The following is a 6,970-nucleotide window of genomic DNA, read 5'->3' on the forward strand; positions in this document are numbered from 1 at the left end:
CTGTCTGGACAGTGCTGATTGGTCCTTTGCTGATCACATGCACGCCCAAGAAAAAAAAACCTCTAGCAATACACACCAAACTGAGACTATCTCCACACAATATGTCTTAGCAGGAGATAAAGAGGAGGACAGTGGAATAAAGGGAGGATCAGAGAAGATCGGATCAAACAGCATTTTTACACAATGCAGAGGATTAACCCCTTAGGTTCCACAGTGAGTATAACAAGCATGCTTTATTGCATATACAGACTAATTTTATGGTTGTGGATTTAGTACACTTTAAAGGGTTTAGATCAAGAAGGATGTAACAGGAGCAGACACGTAGGGGGAGATTTACTAAAACTGGTGTACTCAGCATCTGGTGCAGCTTTACATGGTAGCCACTCAGCTCCTAACTTCAGCTCGTTCAATTAAGCTTTGGCAATAAAACCTGGAAGCTAATTTCTATGCAGAGCTGCACCAGTTTTAGTAAATAACCCCCATAGTTATATCATATTCCTCCCATGTTCTCCCAAAACCTTAGCTCCGAACCACTGCAGCTGTATTCCTTAACCAAGGTCAGTACACTGTGCCTACCACCTCTCGAGACAATCTGCCTATTCATCCCTCTGTACACTAGGCTTGTGTACTGCAGCAAATTGTAGACAAGGGTATGCAGATAATGGGTAACACATCTTACCATGAGGCTAGTCAATGATTTCCCACCAAGTACACTTTTCCACAGCTACCACGCAACGCAGCAATCAACTCTGCCAGTGGCAGATGTCAACACCTTTGCACTGCCAAAACTCCCAAATTATTCAATATCAATGCATCAGCCAATATACTGTAACTAACATTGTTTTGCATGCAACTATGCATCCAAAGTCTAAATACACATACATGTCACAGTTTGTTAAGTACATGCTTTGCAAAGAGCTCACCAAGACAGGTTTCAAATGTTCCACTGTTTCATTGAGAAGACATCAGAAACGTCCTCAGGTTCTGATGGTATCCCAACAATGATGTCAGGAATGAAGTCATAGACTACCACGTGAAGGTGCATATTTTTGGTAACAGCCCTTTTCCTGCTGTAGCAATTTATGGGCTGAGAAGAACTGCTGAAGAAGGTGAAAAACAATTTAGATCTGATGCACGTGAATTTGTGAAAATAAATTTCTATGTAGACGACGGGTTCAAATCTCTGCCTACAGAAGAAGAAGCAATATGCTTGCCACTGCCAACCTTAGGCTTCACAAAAGTATCTTTAACATTGATAATGTAACTTTCCCTTTGGTGACTATGCTGTTAGTGTAAAGGGATTTGAGCTAGGAACAGATCTTCCCCTTACATAATGTACCCTTGGATTGCTTTGGGATGTCAAACAAGATATGTTCACATTTAAAGTATCAACTTGCCGGTCACAAAAAGATTTGTGTTTGCTGTGAACAGCATCTATGATCCTCTGGGTTTCCTAGCACCCTTTACCCTGCTGGGTAAGATACTTATAAGACAACTTACTTCTGAAAACACAGATTGGGACACCCCTTTACCCAGTGATAGAAACAACAAATATGGGAATCATGAAGAGTAGAACAATTTTAGATACCACTCTTTTACATTTTTAAGGACAAGCTGACCCCCAAACGAGCATATACCTTTCTAGGGCTTCAACTCTGTGCAGCCAAGTTAGTTGTTGAAATTGCTGACCTTAAAAAATGTGAAAGAGACTTTGAAATAGACTCTTTTCACTTTTATAGTCACAAAGATAGTGCTACAGGGCGGCACGGGTGTGCAAAATCACTTACTGTATATTCAGGTATATATACGTGATTCATGCTCCTGCGGTTTTTGCGGGCTGGTGGTATGATTTGATCTCCAAGGGATCAATCATCTGATTTAGACCAGTGATGCTCGGCCTAAATTGGATGAACGATACCTGTCCTATCAGGGATCTTCTTGTACCTGTGTTTACAATTACACAGGTACAGGAAGTGATGAAATCTCTCTCTGGGCACATCCCGTCACAGTGAGTACAAGCAGCACACTTACACAGTTAGAACATATTTTAGGACACATTTAAGCCCTTGATCGCCCCCAGTTAACCCCTTCACTGCCCTGTCACCAGTGTCAGAGATTTTTTTGCTGTTGACTGTATTAGTGTCGCCGGCGACTTCAGATAGTGTTAGCGCCCCTCCCAGATAGCATCAGATTGTCCATCAGTACACCAGTAATCACATTTAACCTTTTGATTGCCGGGAACACGCTCACATACACAATATACCTCCATTGCTAGTATAGTGTCTGAATGGATCAATATCCTTAATCAGATCAGCAGTATACCAGCGTTCACATTAGTATAGTGTCCCCAAAAATGCAGCGTTCGAGGGATCAGCCCCGGAACCTGCCAGCACCTGTGTTTAGCCCCTAGGCTTCCCGCCCCCTCCCCCAGCACGTGCAGTGTCAGTAGATCACTGTCACTTGATACATTACACACAAAACTGCAGTGTTCGCAGAATCAGGTCTGATCTCTTAGCAGTTGCTACTTTTTTTTTGTAACGGTTCAAGCAGTCCCTGACAGCCAGGTGCTCTTTTTCACATCCTACTAGGTACCTATAAATTTAGTGGCTAAAATGTCAATGGAAAGGTACTCTAGTGAAGAGGCCTACAGGATTCTGAGCATGTCAGATGAGAGTGAAGGGGTAGACTCACTGACATAATGAGCCTCAGAATATGAACCTGTAGACAGCAGCGGCACCCTGACAGATAGCTCAGATGATGGAGAAGAGGTCAGATCAGGCGTACCCGACCCCGTTCCCAGGTTGCTGAGATGTTACAAACGCATGATGATTCTCATATGCAGTGGTCCCTGTTAAGATCAGGTGTACCAGACTCCATGAAGCTGAAGTGCTAGGAAAGCATGACCATGTCTCATATGCAGCAGAGTGCCAGTACTAGTGCCGCACTACCTTTTGTTGGACTGGCGAGCACCAGCGTCCTAGTACATCTTGATCTTTCACATACCAGCACTGCAGTATCACTTGGTGACGTGTCGAGTCCCATAAGTGCAGTACAAGCTGGTGCAGTGGCGAGCACAAGTAGTGTCCCGCAGCGATGAAGAATTTGCACACAGGCCTGTAGAGCCCCCAGTATCCTTCCGGATGTGCTTGCAAATCCCAATTGGCAGCCCACAAATTCTGCAGCACCCGTACTTCCCCCATTCACTGCCCAACCCGGAATTCAGGTGGAAAAAGCATATTTAAATACTCTCCTTGATTTCTTGGAACTGTTTTTCACAGAAGATCTGTATGCATTGATTGTGGATCAAAGCAATTTATATGCACAACAGTTTGTCACTGCCAAACCAAATTCAAACCTTGCCAGACCATTCGCATGGAAACCCATTACGATTTCTGAATTTAAAATTTTTTTGGGCCTAACCCTCAACATTGAATTTCAGTTGTATTGATCCACAGACCCGATTCATCAAATGCCCGTGTTCTCTGCTGCCATGGCCAGGCATAGATATGAGAGTATAATGCGTTCTATGCATTTCAGTGACAACATACTCTGTTGTCCTTGGGGTGACCCTGAATTTTACCGGCTCCACAAAATTTCTCTGGCTGCTTTGCATTCAAACAATTTATCCCAAGCAAGCGTGCCAGATATGGGGTAAAGATGTAGAACACCTGTGAGAGGGCAACAGGCTATACATATAAGTTTCGAATTTACGAGGGAAAAGATAGTCACGTGGAGCCCCCCAGATGCCCAGACTACATGGGGAGCAGTGGCAAGATATTTTGGGACTTGGTGTCATCCTTTTTCCATATGGCGTACCACTTATACGTGGACAATTTTTATTCAAGCATGCCATTATTTAGACATTTGTACAATCTTGGAATTGGTGCATGTGGCAACATGCGACCTAATTGCCTGGGCTTTCCCCAATGGCTTGTAAATACCCGTCTTAGGGGGAAAAAGCCTGCTTGAGAAATGAGAAATTGCTTGCAGTGATGTGGAAGGACAAATGGGAAGTTTTCATCCTGTTTTCCATTCACTCAGACACGACTATCCAAATTGCAACGACAGCTGGTGTTGTTGAGAAGCCCCACTGTGTCCAAGACTATAACCTTAACATGGGAGGGGTGGACTTCAACCACCAGATGATGAAGCCGTACTTCGTTTCTCGAAAAGCCTAACGTCTGGTTGTTTATTTCAACTGGCTCTATATAATGCTTTTGTGCTTACAAAGCAACTGGACGAAGTGGATCCTTCCTAAAATTCCAAGAAGAGATCATCACAGCCTTTTTGTATCCAGAAGGTGCTGTGGCCCAAACCCCTAACAAAGATGCAGTTAGCCGGCTGCATGAGAGGCATTTTCCTGATGCCAGTCCTGGTACCCCAACCCAAAGGACACACCAAAAAAGACGTGTCTGTAGCAGACATGGTATTAGGTGTGACACCCGCTGTTTTTGTCCCTCCTGTCCTGGCCAACTTGGTCTCTGCCTCAAGGACTGCTTTCGTTGCTACCACACACTAGTGGAGTATTTGTATAGGGTACAGCACGGCACAGTTCAGAGCACATATTTACGCAGGGTCTTAAAAAAGTTTAGGTAGTCAGGAAACTGGCATTTTTGAGAGACCCTACAAACTGTTTTAAAAAGTTAAAGTTTAAAAAAAAAGTAAAAAAATAAAAAGTACAAGCCCCCCCCAAAAATAAAACATTTTAAAAAGCAAGTTGTCATTGTTGTTACTTGTTCTACTGTTATGATTTTACTGTTTTATTGTCAAACATTGTTGTTTTCTTTTCAGGAATGCCATTCAGCTGCAGCAACGAACTGTTTATTCTGACAGCAACAGAAACTTGCTTTCAGAATATACATATGTCAGTGTGGGTGGTGCTGTTGGATGAGATTTTTCATGCGCAGTTAAAAAGCATATATGCCAAAGCATGGGGGCCCTGGGTGGCCAGTGGGTGGATGGCCCCAACCTGGTCTCTGCATCAAGGACTGCTTCTGTCGCTACCATACATTTAGTGGAGTATTAGTATAAGGTACAGCACGGCACAGTTCAGAGTACATATTTACACAGGGTCTCGAAAGATGTTAGGTAGTCAGGCAACTGGCTATCGCATTTGGAGAGACCTTACAATCTGTTTTTAAAATGTTAAAGTTTAAAAAAAATTAAAGTACAAAACCCCCCAAAAAATTTAAAAAAATAAAGTTTTTTTTGTTGTCATTTTTTTGTTCTACTGTTACACTTTTACTGTTTTATTGTTACTGTTTGATTTTTAACCATTGCTGATTTCTTTGCAGGAATGCTTTCAGCTGCAGCACTGACCTGTTTATTCTGACAGCAACAGGAACTTGCTCTCAGAATATACATAAGTCAGTGTGGGCTGCGCTGTTGGATGAGATTTTTCGTCCGCAGTTAAAAAAGAGCATATATGCCAAAGCATGGGGGCCTGGGGTGGCCAGTGGGTGGATGGCCCCTATGCTACGACATACATATTTTATAATATTTTTTGGCACATTTCATGTGTGCCCACTATTACAAGTGGGTGGATGCAGGGCGGTATATTCTAATGGTGGGCATACCACACACTTCTTCTGGCAGAGATTTCTTCCCTTTTTTTCATTCAGCCCACAGGTTGCATAAAAAAAAAAATAACATAGCATATACTGCACACCCAACAAGGACCAGCGATGTACTGGAACATCACTGGACTTTGAGTGGTTATACCAGGATGATGCGTGCAGCTGCAGACATCATCATGGTATAGTTTTTTTCAGCCGGCGATCGACTTTCATGTAAAAGCAATTCTAGTGGCTAATTAGCTGCAGGATTGCTTTCACAATCAATGGGAGAAAATGCTTCCCCTCCCCCGCTGCCTTCCACGGCCTTCTCGGGCAGTCCCGTGCCATTGGGGGAACCTGATAATGCAGCCAGTGTTTCTGCCAGCTGACCATAGAGCTGACTGGGGACCGGAATGGTGTCAATCATCTCTATAGTCTAAGAAATCGGAAGTTACAAACATTTCATCACTTCAGTTTCGCAGGATATACAGTAAACAGTACCATTTGTACATTGGGAAAGCATCTGATAACTCCGATCTTGGTGAGATTAGATAATGTAAGGGCAGAGGAGATATCCAGAGTCTGATAGACCCCAGATTTAAAAAAAAGAATATATGATAATGCCCAGTGAGGTTATAGGGGATATTTGCATTCCCTGTGATGACATTAAATGTGACAAAAAAAAAAAAAGGAAAGGGACAGTGTAAAAATAATAAAAAAAAAAATAAAACTTAAAAAAAAAAAAAAAAAAAAGCACCCTCGCCCTCCTGCATGCACAAGTGTTGACCTCGTGCCAGTATGTAAACAAAGGTTGCACCATGCATGTGAGGTATCACCGCGAATGTCAGATCAAGTAATTTTAGCACTAAACCTCCTGTGTAAATCTAAAATGGTAACTTGTAAAGGCTTTTAAAGTGTTGCCTATGGATATTAAAAATGTGTGCAGTTTGTTGCCATTGCATGGGCATGCACAGTTTTAAAATAGGTCATGTTTGGTATCTATTTACTCGGCATACCATAATTTTTTATAACTTCTAAGTAATTGGCCAATATATTGTGTTTTTGTGCATTAAAAGTAAAAAAAGTGTATTTTTTTCAAAAAATTCGTGTTTGAAAAATCGCTGCACGAGTATTATGTGACATATAAAATTCCAGCACCCCCCTCTTTTTAAATTCCTAGGGGTGTCTACTTTCCAAAAAGAGGTCATTTGAGGGGGTTTGGTGCTATCCTGGCATTTCAGGGCCTCCGAAACTGTGATAAGAAATGAAATGAAGGAATTTACGCACCTTCAGGCTTTCAAGGTGGTCATTGGATTTCAGGCTCCTGTATGTGGCTACGCTCCCAAAAAGTCAAACATTGGTGGTATTCCCATACTCGGTAGAAGTAGCAGAATGTATTTTGGGGTGTAATTCCA

This window comes from Staurois parvus, unplaced genomic scaffold, assembly GCF_062004578.1.
Source record: "Staurois parvus isolate SC_StPar_1 unplaced genomic scaffold, SC_StPar_1.0 ptg000077l, whole genome shotgun sequence".
Taxonomy (NCBI): Eukaryota; Metazoa; Chordata; class Amphibia; order Anura; family Ranidae; genus Staurois; species Staurois parvus.